The 21,665-nt window shown below is 49.6% G+C and overlaps 1 protein-coding gene across 8 annotated transcripts in view; it reads left to right on the top strand.

The window, feature by feature from the left end:
• The first annotated feature begins 10,646 nt into the window (after nt 1-10,646).
• Nucleotides 10,647-21,665, top strand: part of C2H10orf71 (chromosome 2 C10orf71 homolog) — a 29,228-nt gene continuing 18,209 nt past the window's right edge. For 2 of the 8 annotated variants that reach the window (XM_067025194.1, XM_067025196.1), the window contains exon 1: nt 10,647-10,757. The gene's annotated coding sequence lies outside the window, so the exon portion shown is untranslated. The other 6 variants (XM_067025198.1, XM_067025195.1, XM_067025192.1 and 3 more) reach the window with 6 other exon arrangements.

Here is a 21,665-nt window from a genome sequence, read left to right as displayed (position 1 = left end):
AAGTAGATTGTTTCTGAACCAAATATAAGAGTCAGGGCTCTTGCTAAGGGAAGCAGGACAGTTTTCAAAACATCTCCTACCAAAGGCACCAGAGAACCCAAGGAACATGACACTCCCTTCCCAAACACAGAAATAATCTGCTAGGGAGAACGTGTAAGTGAAGAACTTTGGTCACAGAAGTTCACGTATCAATGCTGGGTACACATTTACAGTGGTGTTGCATTCATCGACCCCTTAGTGCTTTCATTCATTCATTTTCTCTTTCACTGTATAAATGGCACCCAGGCACGGGGAGCAGGGAGAAGCCTGAGAGCCCAGCCTACAGGCTCTACCTTGGCAAGCTCCCAACCCAGGAGGTCCTTTTAGGGAGAAGCAGCCCAGTGTGGGGTAAGACAGAAGAAGATGGAAAGGGGGAACCAGGGAGAGGAGAGGCCCAGACCTTCCACGGGCTGTTTAGGAGCAGTGGGACGGGGTGGAGGGAGGAAGCTCCCTGCGGGACCTTGTCTAGGGACTGGCTTCCGGGAAGCCTGAGGCTGTGTCTGCTTCCCTCTGCAGCCCCTGCGCTGGCACAGAGACCCAGCCTAAGTTGCCCTGTGACATGTCAGACTAGGGGCTAATTTTGCAGGAAGTACAAAAGAACAGCACAGTCTGGGCTTGGGAATGAGTTACAAATGCAAAGGAAGCTGTCCACACCTACTGCCTTGGGGGGCCCAGAGGAGGCCACAGCCCTGCCCATCACTGGGTTCTGAGATGCCTCACTCCTAGGAGGAGGCATTTGGGGTGGACAGCTCCTCTGCACTCCCATCTCTCTTCTAAGCCAGCGATGGATGGTTTTCATTTCATTCCGATCACACTGCGAGACTAAACTGGGCCCAATTTCTGATCAGCATCATTTCTCTCAGGCTTGCTCAGGGAAGACAAAATCCATTCAACTCCCGCCTGCTCCCCTTTGAGAAGCACTGAGCTCTCCATGGCAGCAAGATGGCAGCTCTGGAGGGTAGAGACTCATTTTATGTGGATCAGTGACTGGCTTACTGTAGGTGCTTAATAAATATTCAATCATCATAATCTTAATTACTGGATTACATCATGTCTGTCTTAAGGTAGGATATAAATAAATAATGCCATAATAATAATGAGGCTCTAACAGAGGGCTGCTCAGTTTGAGTTCCCACTTCTATGCAGGCGGTTTTAATAAATTTGGGTGGATTTCATATTTCATGAAGACATATCTGCTCACAGCAGGTAAATGTTTCTGAAGATAAGCCTTATTTAGTATTAATGCCGGCAGAACACTTCCTTGTTTCCTAGTTTATGTGCTCTTTAAGGTTTAATTCAACTCAATGTGGCACCCAGTTCTGTGAGTGTTCGAGGGTATCTGGTGGCAAGGAGGGTGGTGGCCAGGGTGTTTGGGGTCCGGCACCCCAGCTGGCTTTAGGGGAGATGTTGAGACGCATCAGCTATCTCTCTCCAACACAGCCTAAGCCATCCCCTGCTCAGAATGGAGTTGCAAACAGTCCTGACAGGTTATGTAAATGGTAAAGTTAACTGGTGGCCAGTAGGATGGCATGTGCCCTGTCTGAAGGGGCAGCCCTGCTTGGCCCCAGCTCCTGCAACCCAGTGGTGCCCAACCTTCCATTAAAAAGAGCCAGGAATGCCATTGTCACCCCCAAATGTCCCAAATTTTAAAGGCTGCTCACCAATCCAAATTCTTTTAGAGCAAAAGCCTCCTGCAACCTTTTGGGTCCCATCGGACTACAGACGGCACTAGGTGACTTGGCTCTGGAGCTGAGAGCAAGGGATGTTCAAGGAAGGGAGTGCGCTGGTTCCTCCAAGAAAGCCAGAAAAGAGTCAGAAAGCCCCTGGTGGACTTCTTGGGCACCCCAGGTCTGACACCAGCTCTGTTATCTGCTGGACTCGCCATGTGCCTTCCATAAGTCGCCAAGACCCCACTCCCTCTGCAGGAAAGCGGAGGATGACAAGCCTGCTGAACCCTCCTCTGAGGGCTGCACAGAGAGCCAACGCCCCATAAAGGGGTGGCGAGCCCTCTGAATACCAGGAGGTACCATTCATGCCAACAGAACTCCAATAGATGCTCATGAAGTCATGCAAAAGCCTCACAGCTCTATGCATCTGGGTTTCTGGAAGGCTCTGGAAGCTTCTGGAAGCAGAGCTAGTCTTGGGGAGTTGGAACCCAAATGTCAGATAGTGAACCTGGAGGGGAGATGGTGACTTGCAAAGCTGCTCATCTCAGAGTGTACAGTCTGGCTCTGTCCCAGCCTCCCAAGGCTCCTGAGCCAGTCCCCGTCCCACTGTGGGTATCTGCTTCCTGCTCTGTGCTCTAAAACCGTACAGGAGAATGCAAAAGATCCTCCTCTGATGGAGCCTGGGGGCAGGGAGGGGTCTTGACACCCTCCATTCCCCCTAAGGAAGCCAGAGCTCTGATGGGATTAAAGGTACATGAGCTGGGCAGCACCCCCTACCCGTGGTTGTGAGCTCACCCTCCTCCCCCCTCCTTCTGGAGGCCCGAGGTGACCCTCTGCAGCAAAAGCAATGCCTATAAAGGGTCCTTCACACGTGCAAGGGTCCAAGAAGCAGCTTTTGCCCCAGACACGGTCATCACGTCACAGCACTGGCCACAGGAGAGTGACTCCCCAGCCCTTGGGAGAGAGTAGACAGCTCCAGGCTTTCTAGAGAAACTTCCCCTGCACTGAGTTATTTTTAGCCCCCATCCCATACATCCATTCCAGGGGTGTTAACATCACTGGTGAAATTAACCACCCACCTCGGCCAGGTGAAGGTGGCTCCAGCAGGGTGTGTGGGGCGAGGGAACGGAAAGTGTCTCACTAAAACTCTGGACTCAGGTTTCCCTGCAAGTTGGTCCAACGATAATCTCTTGTCAAAAGTAGAAACAGGTTTCTTCACCCTGATGCAAATCATCTCCGTGAAAAATGCATGATCATAAAAAAAAAAAGGAAAAATCAACACTTGCTTATGAAACAATATTTGTAGGTTTTAGGTATCTTCTTACCTAATGCTTGGTGATATATTATTTGAGAACTCTTTTTCCCACAACTACAGTTTTACAGTTTTTAAAAAGTTTTTCCGTGACTATGTACACATTTTTACATTAATATACAAACTCCATTTTTTACTTGGTTACTTAACACTCTTCCATCAGTATTTCTTCTATTTTAATGTCTTAATTTTTAAGTGTAGCCTTAGGCAACCAAACTCTAAAATTGGACGTTTGTTTCTAATGCTTTGTGTACCTGCCAATATTTGTAGAGTTGTTGGCCTCTCTGAAGCCACGTTATATCAGATAACCCTAAGTGAGGTTACGAGACAGACTGGAGTCTGAGGGACGGGCCAGGCAGGCCCAGGTGCCACCTCCTCGGCCATGTGTCCCTAGGGACAGTCTCAGGTCTCGCCCTGGCTCCAGCAGAGCCTGCCAGTGTTCTCTGGCTCCCTGCTGAGTCTCTCTCCTCCCCGGGAGCTCCCATCTCCCCATCAGCTCGCTCTGACCCTCATTCTCTCCTTCCTGCCACAGGGAATTTTCTATTTTTTTAAATTATGGAACATTTCAAATGTATACAAAGGTTCAGAAGATAGTGTAACAAATGCTTAACTTCAAAAATCTTGTTTCATATACTCCAGTCCATTTCCCCATATACTGCATTACTCAGAAATAAGTCCCAGATGTCATATGTCATTCATAACTATTAGTGTAGGTCTTGCTAAATAATAAAGCTGCTTTTTTCGAATACCATTATCACATCTAAAACATTAGCAGTGATCCCTGAGTATCATCAAATACCCAGGCAGCATTCATACTGGCCAAGTTGTCTTATAAATGTTTGCGATGGATGGTTTGTTGGAATTACGATCGAATGAGGGTCTGTGTATGGCATGTAATCACTGTGTCTCTTTAGTGTTTTTTAATCAATCGGTCCCACCTACTTTGATTCCAATGGCTTATTTGTTAAAGAGATTGGTCACTTGTCCTATAGAGTTTTTCACACCCCAGATTTTGCTGATTGCTTCCTCATGGTGTCATTTAACACTTTCCTCTGTCCCTTTTATTCCTATAATCTGGTAGTTAAATCCAGAGTTAAGATGCTTGTTCGGATTTAGGTTTGGTTTTTTGTAAGAACACTTCATGGGTGTTGTGTGTTTTTACAGGAGGCCCCTTGAGGATCATCGTCTTGGTCATTATTTGTCAGGGGTTTGAAAAATGATAATATTCTAGTTCTACCCTTCCTTCTTTATTAGAGAAACTCTCCTTCATTCATCCCTTGGCTCTTTGGACTATTTGGTATAGTTCATATAGGAAAGTCAGGTGAAGTACTTGACTCTGTTCAACTTTTCAGAAGGATGAAGCTGCTCCCTGCATCCTCCAAGGAGACCACAGAGGGTTGTTTAAGTTGTTTCGTTTTGGTTTTTTTCAGAATCATTATGAACTCATGAGTTCAAATATATTCAGTGTTTCAATCTATTGTGGATTTTATTTGTGCTGATGTAAACTGCTCCATCTGTTGCTGGTGGAAACTCTTCAAGGTCAGCTCCTTAGTTGTTTTGATATGAACCCAGCCATCTTACTTAAGCTGCCTGCCTTTGGTGTGACAAGAGGTTTCAGACTCTTCTTACACATTTTCTGCTCCAGATAAGAGAATGTTTGTTCTTTTTAACGAGAGCTCATATTCAGAGATAAAAATCTTGGTACAAAGGAGAGTCATCGTTATGATGTTACTGTTTTTAGGTCTTTTCAGTAGGAAATACTTTTCATTTTTTAAAAGAAAGTATATCTTGATTTTATAATTTTGTATATTTGATTTTACACTTTTGTATATTTGATTTTACACTTTTGTATATTTGATTCTATACAATCCCTTTACTTTATATTGATATCAAATATACAGGTACTGAGTTTTACTTACCATTTTGATTTTATATCTGCAGCTCTTTTCTCTAACACTAAAAAAAAATCTTGCTTTCTTATGACATTAACATACTTCCTAGTTCACTTTATCTATATCTATCTACATTTCTGAGAACGACTTAAGATTTTACTTTACAGTTAATTTTATGTTCAGGTATATCCTCCTTATGAATGTTAAGACAAACTAATGTATTTTTAAATCATTTGAAATAATTCCCCTTTGTGAAATTATGCCCCCTACATATTAGGTTCATTTGTTTCATTTCGTTGTCAATTTTTAGGGCCTGCCTTTTTTTAACTTTTGGTTTGGTTTAGTTTGATAATTAGGTAAGGGGCTGACATGACTCCACGTCAAATCTACCAAACAAGGCAGACTCTGAAAAGTCTAGCTCCTACTCTCATTCCCACACCTGTGCCCTCCTGTCCCCAGAGGTAACGATTTCAGTTTGGGGTTTATTCTTTTATTGTTTTCCTTTAATATAAGAAAATACATATAAATGCACACACATTTGTATCTTCTACTGCTTGAGTAAATGGTAACATAACATGAGATACCATGTTTCTCCCTCTTGCCCTGGGAATTGCTCCTTACAAGTATGGAGAGATGCACTTTGTCCCTTTCTACAGCTCCGTAGTACTCCACTGGGGTGTCTCCTCTCACCACCTCCTCAGCCCCAAGCTCCCAGATTTTACAATCACTGCAGACCTGCTCTTGCCCACCTACCAACCCTGATATAGGCAAGGCAATCCGAATTATAACAGAATAGCTTCATCGGCCTGTTGTACTCATTCATGTGTAGTCCCTGTGCTGGGCACTTGCCTCATCCCCTTTAAGATTTTCAGCAGTCATCTGAAGTAACTAGCAAATGCAAGTCTGAAGAAATCAAATCACATGCCCAAGGTCACACAGCTGCTGATCTGGGAACAGAACCCTTGCATCTCTGAGTCCAAAATCTACATTCTTATCTGTGTTGCTTCTCAGACCCTCCTGGCTGTGCCTCCAGAAGTTCTGTGTGGCTCTGCCAAGCACCAAACAGAGAAGGAGTGGAAATGGATCTACGTGGCATCTGTGACCCACACCAATCGCTTCTGGGAGGCAAGACCTCAGAGAGGCAGCAGGGCAGGATGGGAGCCTGCTTGGGCAGAGCAAACCCCTGAATCCAAGCCCCAGCCTCACCTTTTCCTGGTTCTGTGACCTTGGACCATTTATTCATCTCCTTGTGGCACAGCTCTCTTACCTGTAAAGCTAACTCAGAGATGCAATGAGGATGAAGGGGGAGGAAGAGTGAGAAGGCACCCAGTAGTGCCTGAGGCACAGTGAGTGCTCAGTAGATATTTGTTGAATCAACTTGAATAGGAAGCAGCTCTTGAGTAGCACTCCCAGGGAATCCTCTATAGCAACAGTGGAAGGGCAGAGCCAACCCAGCTCATCCACAGCAGGTGCGTTTTCTTCTCCAAGTGTGGTCCTTGGACCAGCAGCATAAGTATCATCTGGAAACTTGTTAGAAATGCACATTCTGAGGGAAGGCCCCAGCAATCTGTGTTTTCACCAGACCTCCAGGTGATTCGAGAACCACCGCTCAGAGAAAAGCCCAGCAACCTGAGTCCATAATGACAGGGAGAGGGGTGAGGCAGTAAGGAACCTAACCTCCAGAGTTACCGCCTTCATTCACTAGCACATAGTGGGTGCAGAGGAGAACAAGGAAGATAAAGTTTGAAAGTCTTACTGCAGCTTGCATTCTGGGGAAGATGTAGACAGAGCATAAACCCAGGACCAAAGAACTGAGATGGTTTCTGTTAATGATCAGTGCCATGAAGGATATAAACAAGGTAGCATGACAGAGGCTGAGGGTCTTTAGATGGGATGGTCAGCTCTCTCTGAGGAAGTGACCCCGAGCTGCCGTTTGAATGGGGAGAAAGAAGCAGCATGTAAAGACAGGGGCAGAGCGCTCCAAACACAGAGTCAGCAGCTGCAAAGGCCCTGCGGCAGGACAGAACTGCATACATGAAGAGGAGGAAGGAGGCAAGCGTGGCTGGAGCCAGTGTAAGTAGTGATTCTTACCTTGTTCCTTTTCTGAGGTCAAAACAGTCACACTACCCCTGGGCCAGAGCGAAGGCAGGACAAACAAGAGCCTTCTTCTCCAGGTGCTGCTGGGGGGAAGGGAGCAGGCAATACCTGGGTGTGCAGAACAGCAAGGGGGCTCACTTGAGTGGGCTTTGTACCCCAGCCCTGCCTCAAGATCCTCCTCCGCCAGAGCCAGGCTGCTCTGCGTGATCCCTCCATTACCTCTCTGCACCGTAGGGAGAAGCATTTCTTCCAGGAAGGCCCTGTTTCCATGGCATTTTAATGATTATGGCACCAGGGGGGAAAAAAAACGCAGTCTAGGGAGACTGGGACACCGGACTTTGAGACCAGCTCTGCAACCAATTACATAATTTGGGGCAAGGGATTTCACCTCTTTGACCTTGTTCTGCATCTGGAAATAGAGATGGGCATGGCTTCCTCCCAGGGTGGTTGTAGGCACCAAAACGCACACAGTGTACAAGACAGCTAGCCCAGCACCCAGTGGGTGCTTGAAAAAGAGCAGCTAACACCATTGTCTTCTTCATGAGCAGAAAGTTTAATTTCTTCAGATCCAGTATTTTACAGATAATGGTAGGAGCAAGTAGGAACAACAATACTAGTGATCTAAGAATACAAAGTTCCTGTCTGAACTCAGAGCAGTTGACGATGGAGAAGCTGAGATATTTCCACCATGAGCACATCAGCCCTGACCCCAGGAACGGACTGGCCTCACGGCACACTGAGGCCTCATGGCAGTGAGGGAGAGGGCCCGTGACCAGGAGAAGAGCTAGCCCAGCACTGTCCTAGAGACACAAATGTGTCATTTAAAATTTGCTGGTAGCCACATGAAAAATGTAACAAGAAACTTGTGAAAACGATCTTAACAGTACATTTTATTAAAGCCGAAATATTCAATGTGTTACCATTTCAACACAGATTCAATACAATACTCAATACAGAATATGACTAAGAGGATATTTTATATTCTTTTTTTTTTTTTTGTACTAAGTCTTTGGAATCCAGCGTGTATTTTACACTTACAGCACGTCTCAGCTCAGACCAGCTAGGTTTCCAGCTCTCATTAGCCACACGTGGTTGATGGTGACGGAAGTGGACAGAGCGGCTCAGGAGTCTGCACGCGAGGCCCCTGAGCCAAATCCGTCCCGCCCCTGACTTCGTACAGCCATGGGAGCTAAGAATGGTCTTTACATATTTAAATAGTTGGGAGAGGGGGAATCAAAACCAGAACATTTTGCGATATGTGAAAATGATACGAAATTCAAATCTCTGTGTCCATAAATAAGGTTTGATTGGAACGCAGCCCCAAGTCTTCATCTACAGACCATCTCTGACTGCCTTTCACAGCTGAGTGGAGCAGTCCTGACAAAGACAATCTGACCCACGAAGCCAAAAACATGTACTCTCTAGCCTTTTACAGAAGAAGTTTCCTGGCCCGTGCTGCAGGGAGTAGAGCACGCCTCCCCCAGCCCCTCCTGACTCATTTCCAGATCCCTCCGTGGGGAGAGATAACTCACGGACACTCCAGATGCACTGGTGGCCATCGTCCCAGCTGGTCACAGTGATTTTGCTGGTGTTTGGGAGTATTTTAATAAGGTGGATTTACTTCGTTTTCCCAGCACAGGTTCTGTTTCTTTCATTTAAATCTGTCATTATAAAGTCCTAAGCCAAGAGTCCTGAAGGAAAGGCTGCAAGGAGAGCCTCCAGACTGGGTAGCCCTCAGTTGACTTTCACAGCCACCAATCTGGCACCAGGTTGGTCAGATGGGGCGAGCAGCAGCCCTAAGGAAGGGGCCTCAGTGACCTGGGCCAGTGGGCTGTTTTCTAGCTGTGAGTTGCAAACAGGGCCCCCCAAATAAACCCAGCCCCTCTGAGCTAGGCACTGGATGTGTGTTATCATGCACACCCCTTCACAAAGGCACTAACTCAGAGCTCCTGGTAGGGGGATCCATCTGAAGGAGGGGTCCGATTAATCAGGCCCCTCAGCAGGTGAGAAGTGTCCTCCTGCAGTGACACCCCAATCTGCCATCAGCCCAGAGGACAACCTTTTACTGTGCTGACAGGTACAGAATCTCCTCAGTTCCCATAACAAAGCAGTAGCTAAAGAGGTGCCCTGGCCAGACTTTACTCTCTCCCCAGAGAGACACAGGAGAACAGGTGGGTGGAAAGAGGCCATGTTCCCCGGACTTAGTCTGGGAGAGTGTTTTGTTAGGGAGGGTGAAACAGAGACGTATAGTCCGGACGGGCTGGAGAACAAACCCTCATCTGTATCCTCAGTGCCAACATGAGCTGCATGACATCCAGAACCTCTGCAAGCCTCCGTTTTCTCATCTGGAAAGAGGGGGCATGAACAGTCATCACATACAGCGAGAAAAGAAATCAGATAGTGCCTGACAACATAATGGGTGCTCAGGAAATATCGGTTCCCCCTGTCTTATCTTTCCCTAGCTCCCCGACGGGGAGCAACTCACGGGGATAGAGCAAAATGGTACTGGCCCCTAAGCTAGAGTGTACAGTGTGTAGGTTAATTTACGTAAGGACTCAGAACAGAGTAGGGCACAGAGTAAAGGTTTTGTATGTGTTTACCGGCATGACTATTTTGTTGTTATTATTATTATTAAGCCTGGGAAATGCACCAACCTCCTGAAGACGTTTATGGAAACAACTCCCAAAGAAGGTCGAGCAGTGGTGAAGAGACCTCTGACAAGCAGCTCAACAAAACCACATGGCAAGCGTGGAAGAATCAGAGGAGTTGCCTCATGTTATTTGCAGGGATGTGAACTTCAAACACCCAGCACCAGAAATTGGCCTGAAGGACCCATTCTACATTGCCCTCCTTACCAGCTTTTGAATGTTTCTAATTAGTACAGAGGCAGAACAGAGCAGATCTGCCACAGAATTAAATTAGCCAGCATCACGCATGTCCAGGCAAGAGCGAGGCCATTTTCACCCATGCCGTGGGGCAGCTGGGCAGCTCCCACGATGCTCCAGAGGTTCTGTGGAGAGTCAGAGCCAGTGAAGTCACTGCAAGGGGGGGACACTGTAGCACGCCGCCTGAGGACAGCTTTATTTATGCTCTTGCAGAATGTACAAGCGGGTCTTGTTTTTCTGGATGGTGAGGGAGCTGGCTCACATAGCGTTCGTGATTCTACATTTAGAATTGTGTCTTCATTCACATTCTTTCCATGCAGCTCACAGCTCCTGGACTGGAAGAGAGTGGTCACTTTGCCTGGGCCCATCCCCCAGAAAGATGCCAGCTCTGGCTCATGCAGACCCTGAGCTCCTGGTGGAGCTTGGGCTGAGTTCGCTGGCTGTGTTTTGTGCCTGGGGTGGTCCATGCCAGTGCCCCGCCAGGAGCGAGCCACACGTGGTGTCCGTGGCACAGGGCAGGTGGAGGCACATTCTGGGAGAAATCAGATTCTGCCGTGGTCAGCTGTGGTCAGGCTAGCTAGATAGTCTTGGGCCAAGCTCTGAGGGCTCCTGCTCCCAGGACAGCCTCTTGCCAGGTCAACTGTGTTTTATTGTTCCCTCCCGACCCCTCCTGCTGATGTCATTGGCAAAGCTGCCAGCCACAGCCCTGCCCCCTGAATGTTCTCTGGACCATCCTTATGGTTTTCTTTTCTCAATCAGTCACTTCAAGCAAACACCATCAGCGCCTGACACACAGCAAAGCTCACCACTTCTAGGATCCTAAGCCAGACATGAGGTCATGTTCTCCACCTGTGAAGAATTAAAAGTAAGCTGGGGAAGAAATGTTGTGAGGAGCGGGAGGAAAGGAAGTGAGGAAAATCAGGGGCCCTGCTGAATCATTTCAGCTCAGGTTACCTGAGCCCCAAAGCAAACTCCTCCATAAAATGGGATTTAGTAATGCAACTATTCCTAAAATCTGGAAGAAAATGACTTGGGTCAAAGCAGATAACATATGAACTGGCTATAAATTTACTTCAACATGTAATCGGAAAAAAAATTAGAGCATCAAATCCATGATTTCTCAGGTATTGCTGTTGACCAAAGAGCTCTGTTTTTTAAAAGGTAAGTCAATTTAAATTCTCTTTATAGAAAGATAAGTAAACAATAGTACAGATGGTTGAAGATGTGGCAAAAATCATGAAAAAAATAACAAGTAAATAACTATCATTTGAGAAGCTTTGCAATATAGAAGCATATCCATGTACACGAGCTCATTTGATCTTCAACCCCACAGAACACAGGCAATCTGTCCATCTTAGAGACGAGTAAACTGAGGCACAGAGAGGTTAAGCGATTTGGCTGGTGTCAAATAGCTAGGAAATACAAGGGGCCAGGGCTCCAAATTCTGTTTTGTTTTTGTTTTGTTTTGTTTTGTTTTGTTTAAGGCTGGCTCATCTCTCAGATTGATCTACCAGTTTGGCTAGTGTTGATTTTGACAAGCAGGGGAGGTAGGTGGGGTGGGTAGAATCAAGGGGTTCACTTTGGGTCTCCCTCAAACCACCTCTGAGTGCTGATCGGTGAGCAGGTATCCCTACAGCCAGGTCCTAAGTTCTTAGGGCAAAAAGTAAGTTTTGAGGCTTCCAGGAGGAGGAGGGGCAGGATGTCCTTGCTGGTTGGGGAGTCTGAACCCTCCATCTACAGGGCAACAAGGAGCTGTCCTTTCTAACTTGTTTGAACTGAAGTGCATAGACCCAGCTCCCTGGGACCCTGGCCACTGGTGGGTTCAAGGCTGGAGGTGGTGCCAGGCCTTGCGCTGGGGCTAGTACTGAGGTTGCTGGCTGTGAGGACCCCCTGGGGTAGGCCGGGCAGTCTACAAATAGGTACGGAGGTACAATACGATACAGACTTCCAAGGGCTTTGGGCATCTCAAAGAGCAGAGCACCTGTCTGGGATTGGGCACCTCTGCCTTCCCAGGTCATGGGGCAGGGGAGCATGAGAAAGGATCTTGAAAAGAAAGAAAAGAAAAGAAAAAAAAACCTCCTGCATTAAAACTCTTGTGTCTGGTAGTGAGTGGACTCTTCCGGGGTCAACTTGGAGAGGGTAAAGAGGGCATCCATGAGCTGGCTCGGCATGAGCAAAGGCAGAGGGGTTGGCAAATGTCTGGGGGTCTGCAGGCAGTTTGGGGAGCAGGTGACCCCAGGCCAAGACAGGAAGTGGCCATTGGGAAGGCCGATGTAAGCCCACCTTGGAGCTGTGGAGGGCCCAGCCCCTCCCAGAGGTGGAGAGAAGAGCTCTAACCTGGCAGAAAGGGGTCGGTCCACTGGCACTTGGACCTTGCAAACAACCAGACCTGCCATGGCCAGGCTCATCAAGTGGGCACTTACCTTGCCTCTTCTCTGATTATTTCATATGCTTCTGCAACTGTCACCCTGAAACCCCAGGCTGGCCTTCCCCCAGCCTGCAGCTGGGCGTGTTATTTTGCTCCAAAAGCACAGCCCAGTACGGCTCCTTACTCTAGGAATGCAGGCTGCGGTCCTCCGAGCCGATGATGAAACGGGCTATTTCTGCCCCAGGGCATCAGCAGGCCTCCAGGCGCTGGCTCCAATGCACACAATATCGTGTTTTTAATGTTTCCCTAAACAAATGTTTTCCTTCGCACCTCGGGATATTTTTATTTGAATCTCAGTGCTGGAATAGTTTTAAAAACCGTTCTGGATTGAAGCTGGAATCGTGATTAGGGTCTGGCTAAGAGGCAAGCAATTTCTCACTCCCCAAGTTATCTATTACCCGTGGCCGATCTGGATGTAAAAATAGCTGCTGAGGCTGTTTGTTTAATCTGACTGTTACTTGACACCACGCGGGTGTTGCAGTGGGGACTGTTTGCCTCTTCCCCACCAAGAACACCATTTGGTTTCCCCCGACTGGGTCTCTATTTAGGTGCGCTTCCCGAACTTCCAGTGTCTGGCCAGCTTCTGGTCACTGATTTTCCTCAGGTGGGCAGGTTTGTGAACAATAAGAGGTCTGGGTCTTGAATCCGGATATTCCCCTCTATCTTTGGGCAGTCTGGCTGACAAGGGAAGAAATTTTGGCTGCTGGGCTGAGCCGGGCTGCTGGAAGAGTTAGGGTTCTGTCCGGTTCCTGGGAGGCCTGAAGAGCAAGCGGCCGGGACTAGCGGAGAGCGGAAGGTAGGGTCAGATGCTTGTCTGGTTCCCTCGTGCAGGCTGGGAGGCTCAAGCTCCGGCCGGCCCACGGGGACGTGCACTCTGCACCGGCGGGGTTGGGATATTGCTCTGTGCCAGGGCACTGTGCAGGGCGGTGTGAGTGGCCAGGGGCATGTCGGGGGCTGAGTTTCTTCAATGCTGGGTGTGCCGTGGTGCTGGATTGCCGTGTGGACTATGAGGGAACAGAGTACATAGTACAGACGTGTGTGACTTTGTCCTTCCGTGCATCTGTCAGGGCACTTTGCTCCCACATGGCTGAGCGAGTCCAAGCCTTGGGTGTGCCCAGGGCACTGTGTTGTCAAATGGGGGCAACCCCACAGGTTCTATGGCAGGAGACTGGCTCTCTTGTGTCCCCCAATGCTGCACCAGGCTGGATCCTACCAGCTGTAACAAAGAGGATAATGGGTCATCAGGACGTTCTGGCCCGTGGACTCTGAGAGCATGTGTGGCCTCAACAGGGAACCCGCCCACAGACTGTGTGTTCTCCCACATCCCAGGGGTCCCCAACCAGACTCCTGCAGGGTGGGCTTAGCCAAATCTAAAATCATATCTTCTTTTCCTCGTGGAGGAGAACTGATCATTGAGAAGAGCAATATTGAATATGTGTGGAAATCTAAATAGCCTTTTAAAAATTATTATTTAGGGGCTTCCCTGGTGGCGCAGTGGTTGGGAGTCCGCCTGACGATGCAGGGGACACGGGTTCGTGCCCCGGTCCGGGAGGATCCCACGTGCCGCGGAGCGGCTGGGCCCGTGAGCCATGGCCGCTGAGCCTGCGCGTCCGGAGCCTGTGCTCCGCAACGGGAGAGGCCGCAGCGGTGAGAGGCCCGCAAACCACAAAAAAAAAAAAAAAAAAAAAAAAAAAATTATTATTTAGGACTTTATAACACCCCCATGGATATTGATAATGGAGGAGGCTATGCATTCGGGGAGCAGAGGCAGGGACTATATGGGAAATCTCTGTAACTTTTACTCAATTGCCCAATTTTGCTGCAAAGCTAAAACTGCTCTAGAAAATAGTTTATTTTTAAAAAAAAAACAAAACTAAATTTATGGATCATTTCTTTGAACATATCTGACCCAATTATAACAAACAATATTTGAAGTAATATTTTTACAACCCCCAATTTTAGGAGTCCTGGAGAGTAGATTAAGCAAATGTTCACATTAAATGAAGTGTGATTTCCCTGCATTTGCGTTCCCTTTACTACAGTGGTTGGTAAACCAGGGCCCTGGGCTGGGCTCCTGGTTTTGTAAATAAAGTTTTATTGGCACATGGCCACGCTCGTTCATTTACATAATGTCTACGGCAGCTTTCACACAACTGTCCAGGCTGTGTGGCCGGCAAAAGCAAAACATTTACTATGCAGCCCTTTACAGAAAATGTTTGCTGACCCCTGTCGTACATGAACTCTCCTTGAGATGGGTCCATTTGGTGCACACACAGACAGCAGTGAACGTTCTAGCTTGTACAGCAGCCTGTGAGCTGGACCCTTCAGGACCTGTGGCTGGCTCTGGAGCTCTCTGCGCCTTCTCTGGGCCGGTTTTTCCAGTCTAGCTGGTACAGGAAATGTTCAGTTTGCCCCTGGGAGGATTAGCTTTGCTGTGGAGTGTGGCCTGGGCTGAGCAGGGCAGATTGTGCTTATCGGGATGGTTTATAAATAGACGTCTCCGGGTGACCCAAGTCCAGCATGCGTCTGCCCCTTGGTCTTCGGGAGGGGAAAAATTGTGCCTGCTCACTGGTGACCAGAAGCTCGTTGGGATGGGAGCACCTGTGCCCGCTGGGAGGAAAGCTGAATGCTGGGTCCTGGAAACAGAGGGACTTGGACCCCCTGGGAACCCAGGAGACAGAGGTGTGTGGAGGAGGTAGGGAAGGCCCGATGGCCCCGAGTCCTCCTAGGAAGAGTACGTCCACCCCGATGTCTTTTCACTGGGACTCCAGAGGGTGACCTGGTGCTTTCTGCTTTTTGCTCCTGACCCTAAGGAAGCCCCGGAGACCCTTACAGAAAGGGGAAGCTCCACATCTAGAATTAGCCCTATTCCTCCAGGTTATGCCAGAAATCTCAGTAACAGAAACTCGCTGGCCAGTGGAGCCAGGCCTGGGCCATCGTCCTCCTTGGCTTTCAGGCCTTCACTCCATCTGCCCAGGATTACTGGAGAGACGAAAAGGGCTTTCAGAGAAGGCTGCCTTGTGGAGACACACAGTGCTGACATTTCCCAAGAGGCTGCAGTGGTCTTGGTTTTATCTCCATCTGAGGGTTTAAATCACATTTCACCAGATCCAGCCAATCCAGAGACCTATAACTCAATCTTATGTCTCATTTCATTAGTTGGGAAAACCCGAAACACCTCTTATTTTCTACTTGATCCCAGGGGTTGCAGGACCTGAGCTGGGGGTGCGAGGGGAGGGGGAGGACAAGGGATCATTCAAAGCCTTGGATCAAGGCCCCAAAATGGAACATGTGGAGCACTGCTGAGATGTGTCACCCCCAACGTAAGTCATCGCTATCATTCTGGAACATTCCCTGGAGGGGGCTGCATGTGTGAGTACTACGTGACAGCGGATGTCAAGGTTGAGACAGAGTGGGTTCACAGCTGGCCTAGGTCCCTAGGCTGAGGGCAGAAGGAGGCTTGGTGCGAAGCGTTTTCCCTTCCGAGCTGAGGACTCCAGAGTGTTTGGGAATCTGAGTGCAAGGGGCCAAAGAGTCAATGGACCATGAATGGCTTTCTCCCCACGACCTGATAGACCTCTCTTTCTCATAGGAAGGGGAAAGGGACCCTTCTGGACCACAGCCCATGAAAGTGGGGAGAAGGCCTTCCCTATATCCTCCATGCTCTGCTTGGCCCTCCCTGGAGGCTCCAGGCTTGGCCCTCCCTGAAGACTGCACAACAAAGGGCTTCCGAGCCTATGGAGATGCATGCTCCTGCTGTCAGCGGGGGGTCCTTGGTTCCTTTGGGGCTCTGCACTCTGGTTGTTGTTCCCTGGCCTCAGTGGGTCCCTTTTGTCCCTGAATGGCCCCTTCCCAGGTGGGCTCGAGCTGCTAAGGAACTTCAAAGCTGAGCTAAGAGAGGGATTTCATTTCAGCCATGTCCCATCTTAAAGCCTTCACCTGAAGCTTAAGGAAGGCAAGGGGAGAGAGGAAAGTGAGATTTGCTTGAGCAACCCAGGGCTTTCCCTACTCCCTGCCCAGTCTAGAGGCTGGTTGCAAGCCTCTGAGCCCTGCCTGCGATGGACAAGTCATACAGGAGCTGCCCCTTGGCTTACCCTGGCTTGGGGCAGCCTGGCCACATGTAGCACCACCAGCTCGTCCCTTCCCCTGGCCCTGTCTGCCCCTCTCTGTTAGCCCCAAAGGCTGCAGCGATCAAGGGGTCAAAATTCAGACCCACTGGGCTAAACCCATGGGTTCAGAGCCGTTTCTTACCCTCAGTGTCCCACCAAGTTCATCACGGCAATCTGGCTGCGTTACCCCTCTATACAAAACACTTACATAGATCTCTGGTTTTATTCTCACATCCAGCATGCAAGGTTTCCCCAGATTAGTTCCAGTGATGGCCTAGGAGATGCAGGCATGGTTTTCGAGGGGAATGCCTGCCGTACAAACACCGAGGCTGCTAAAGGTCAGCTGATGCCCATTCAGAATGAGGGGACTGAGAAATTTGCTCGGGCACAGAAACCAGAAAGAGAGGGCAAAGGTACAAGGTGGTTCTGAAGACGGGGAAGCCTCAGGGGTTCTGGGCAGTTGCTGCCTCGCTTCTCTCTCTCTCTTTTATGTTGGGGAAAGGCAGTCATCCTTGTGACCCTGTGCCCTGGCCCTGGCTTGAGTAGGTTGCGTGGTGGGCATGGTAACCACACGTCCACAGTTGCTAGGTGTCAGTCACCTCACAGACACGAATTCACTGAGTCCTCCCAAGGACACCAGGAGGCAAGCACTACTTTAGTCTCATTTTACAGGTGAGGAAGCCGAAGCACAGAGAGGTTTTGTAATTTGCCGGGGCCCCACTCACAGCCGGTACAGCAAAGAACGACGTCCAAGGAGGTGTGGCCTCAGTCTAGGCATTTCCCACTATGTTATAGCGCCCCCGTCTGGGAATTAGAAATGAGGCAAGCGACATTTAGTGAGCACCTACTATATGCTTTACATACATGAGCTCACTCTGTAATTCTGTTGGCCGGTGTTAGTACCACAGTGGTAGATACGGAATTCCTTCCCAGCATGGTCTGTTTCAAAAACTCAAGGTCTCTAGCAGTGGAAGCTTCCATTTATTGAGTCCTTACTCTGTGTCTCTTCTGGGCTCTTGATATTTTTTACCTCTACCCTTCACAACCACCCAGAGAGGTAGGGATAGTTACAGATGAGGGAAGGGAGGCTCAGAGAGGTAAGGGAACCTGCCCAGGTTGCACAGGGCTAGGAAACGGGAGCATGGTCTGACTCTAAACTTTCCAATCCCCTCTGCTTGGTGCCCAGGCTGGAGCCAGCTGGGTGCCTGTGCACAGACTGGCAGCAAACTCCCTCCCAGCTGACTTCAAGCAAGCCCTGCCGGTGAGATCACCCTCTTCCCGCCTCCTGGACCCTACAGCTCGCACTGACCTCTGCCTGTCCTCCCCTCACAAATGACTGTCCCTTGGAGAGGGCATATTCCCGATTGATCTCTGCACCCCACACATGCACGGCCTGCCCAGAGCCAGGCCTAGAGCCAGGCAGGCACAGCCCAAACCACCATCATTGACAACTATGAGCCCCAAGTGGCCCAAGTGCCTGCGACTTGTCAGTACAACCTCCCGGAAAGGGGTCCAACCTCCAACTGCTCAAAACCTAGGGCAGCGGTGCTCCAAGTGTGTGGCCCCAAGACCAGCGGCACCTGTATCCCCAGATGCTGTGGCCCAGCCCCGATTTCCTGAGTGAACATCTCTGGGGTGGCCCAGAACTCTGTTTAACAAGCCCTCCAAGGCATTGTGAGAAGCAAGGACCACTGATTTAGGAAAGAAAGGGGAGACAAGATTTCTTGTTGCTCTCAAACACAGTAGAAGATACTCCAAGAAGCTGATAATTTTTCCGCTTCAACTCATTGTTGAAGCCATTGTCTTAAATAACATTGCCTGTTGAAAGAGCATTTTTCAGTTTTAATTTTTAGAAGGATAGCCTGGATGGCCATGTCTGAATTCTTTTTCTTGCTGCTGTAAGCACTCCATGAGCAATTCATGAAGAAGGAGGGATGTTTGTCAGTTCCATGACTGTGTCCCCAAACCAGGGAAGTTCTCTCTTTCCTCCCCTGGAAGAGTTGGGCTCACAGCTGCCACATGGGTTGGAGAAAGGACAGCTGTCATCTACCAACCAGCCATCTCCCTTCTACGTCCCAGCCTCCAGCAGGAAGTGAGGAGAAGGCCAGAGAGAGCAGGGCTCTGTTGTGTATGTGGGGTTGGGGTGGTGGTAGAGATTCCCAGTGGCTCCCTGGGAGGCTCCTCCTCCAGCCCAGATACACAGCCTTCCTGGTAGTCCAGGGAGAGGGAAGAGGGCACCCTGCTGGATGCTCCCACAGGATGGCCACTTCCAGCAGTTGCCTTCTCCAGCTTTACTGAAGTAAATGCTCCTTGGTGGGAAGAGGAGGGTGTGGGAGATGGAAGAGAAGGTGCTAGGAGAGAGGTCTCCACCCCTCCTTACCCTTCGGGGACACCATGGCAGAGGGAAACGCCCGCCCCATAACTCTCTCTACTTTAGCTGCACAAGGAGGGCAAAACCGTTTGGCACAGAGATTTGGCTCTGAATCCGGGCTCTGCTTCTCCCTGGCTGTGTGACCTTGAGCAAGTTCCTCAGCCTCTCTGCCCCTCAATTTCTCCACCTCAGATGCCTTTGGCATGGGCCCTATCTAACTTGCCCAGTGGTTGTGACCACTGAGCGAGATCGCACATGTGAAGTTCACGGCAGTTAGCAGGAGCTGGGTAAACAGTGCTGGCTCTTGCAGCTCTGCTTCTCCCCCTTTGCCACCCAGCCCTGTGGTGCCAGTTTACAGATGGGGAAATGGGGTCCGTAGATGGCGAGGGAGCTCTGCAGCCCCTCTGCCTTCTCGTGGTTCTGAGAGCCCTCCCTGGAACCTCCTCTATCTGCCCAAGCCTGGGACACCCCAGGGCTGCTTTGCAGGGGTGCCCCTTGCCATATGGCCTGGCTCTCCTCCCAGGGGCTAGAGAAAGGATGGTTATTAAGGGACACCCCACTCCCAGCAAACCCAAGTGCCTCTTCCTCTGGGAGCCTCTGAAGCATCCTCCTCTCTGGACAAGGCTCTCCAAAGCAGTGTCTGGGCCATCGGTTACAATTCTCCCTACAACACCCACTTCATAATCCACAGGGGCTTCCTCGAGGACCAGGCTGCAGGATATGCCTTCCTATCAGCCCCAGGTTACAAAAACAAGACTGAGGCTCAGAGGCATTGCGTGATTTGCCCGAAGCCTAACTGATTCCACAGCTCTTAAATGGAGAGTCAGGTGTCCCTCAGTGCGGGGCAGGGCAGGCTTTCAAGGCCTTGGCGCATCCAAAGTGGACTCCCGGGTGGAATGGGATGCAGGGGATAGAAGACCCCCTATAGCCGTGGGTCTTAAAATGAGTGCCGGGGAGCCCTGGGGGTGAGAACCAGGAGTGAGGGGGCCTGCAGGGCGCCCACGGGTGAGGTGGTGCCGAGCAGAGGTTCTCAGCCTGCAGGAGGCATTTCAGAAGCTCCTGGAGGCACCTCTTTCAATGCAGGTCACAGGGACCCTCTCCCTCTGCAGCAGTCTCAGGTTCAGGCCCTACATCGCCGAGTATTAAACATCTCTGGACTCGAGGTCTTCCTCTGTAAAGAGCAAGAGTGATTTCTACCTCAAAAGGTTGTTTCGAGTACTGATTACATAATAAAAAATAGGAATCAATAATACTGGAGTCTATAAAGTGTCTCTTACACCAGGTTCTCCATAAAAGGGGATTTCTTTTACTCATTCATTCAACAGATGAATGGCCCTCTGTTAGGCCCAGGTACTATACAGGGACTGGGGACACAGCACTGAAGCAGAAAGGCAAGGCCTGGCCCGTGGCCCCACCACCCAAGCGGCCTCCTCCCTTCCCCACAATGTGAGTCTGGTCAGACCCTGCCAGTCACTGCATCTGGGCCTTGGGTCTCCATTTCTCCATCCAGATGAGAACCCAGTATCACTAAAAATAGGGCAGCAGAAAACAGAGCCTGATCAGGAATGCCTGGAGATTCTGGTCTAGGACAGTCTAGAAAAAAAAAAAAAAAAAAAACACTGCAGACTCCAACTCATTATTGGGCCCTGAAATCACTTACTACATTGAAAATGATTTTTTTTTAAATTAAAGACTACAACAGAGTAAGATGAAAATATCAGAGTGGTACATTTAAGCAGAGTAAGTTTTACTTCGTGAATTTTCCTTATCTCCCATAAATATATGTCTCTGAGCTCGTTGTATGCTGTGATGTAGATGTATTTCTTACTGTGTGTTGAGGGAAGAACAGGTGTGGAACCTCTGCTCCTGTGAGATATGTAGAGAAAGAGCGTGCACATAATTCCCTTGCTGCCCAGGGGCGTGCGTGTGGGTAAAATTCAGGGTCAGGATGGCCAGGGCTCACTGAGCTCGCTGGGCCTCCTTCTGGTGCAGGTGGCCCCCTGGCTGGGGGAGAACCCAGGACCTGGTGAGTCCAATGGCTCCAAGCATCTGGAGACTTTCGAGCAGTGGCTGCCTCGGGGACCAGTTTCATGACCATTCCTTAGCTCAGTCCGCTCCAGCGTGGGGAGCAGCCCCAGGTGGTTGGGGTGGCAGAACTGGAGTTGATTTTTATTGTCCCAGTTTCGCAGGTGTAGGTAGAGGTGAAGTGACTTGTCCAAAATGACACTGCCTTGGATCAGGACTTCACCCAGGTCTCCAGCTCTTTCTACTGCCCAGAACTGCCTGGTTGATTCCTATCTCATGTCAGTTCCTAGTGTTTCCAGAACCCAGGGCAGGATGTTCCTGGGAAAGGTGGAAGGGATGAATGAATGAGTGAATGAACAAACAAAGGATGCTCCAGAGACTCTCTCCTTGCTTCTGTAAAGCAGTTCTCAGCCAGGGGTGATTTTGCCCCGGGGGCCATGGCAAAGTCAGTGGTGCCGACAGAGAAGCCCTGTCGTCAATACACGGGGGCAGATCTGTAGCTCCATTTTACGGATGAGAAAACTGAGGCTCACAGACTTGCTGTAAGTTAGCCAAGGTTGTACTCAGCGAATGCAGAGTAGCACTGGGGCCTGGCCCAGATCCCAGTGCACTCATTTCAATGGCCCTTGTGTTTCTGAAAGAGCTGCATGTCCCCCTTCTGGCAGCTGCCCTGGCCTGGCCTGGCAGTGGTGTGGACTTTGGGTTGTGTCTAACAAGGAGGCCGAAAGGTCACAGGGCTGAGCATTGAAACCATTTCATCCAGTTTGGCTCCTTCTCATTTCCCAGCGTTTCACCTCTCCGTCACCTTCCCTATGACCCTCCCTGGGCAGTGGAGCGTGA

Source organism: Kogia breviceps, chromosome 2 (assembly GCF_026419965.1).
Source record: "Kogia breviceps isolate mKogBre1 chromosome 2, mKogBre1 haplotype 1, whole genome shotgun sequence".
NCBI lineage: Eukaryota > Metazoa > Chordata > Mammalia > Artiodactyla > Physeteridae > Kogia > Kogia breviceps.
This window is presented reverse-complemented; position numbering and strand designations above follow the sequence as displayed.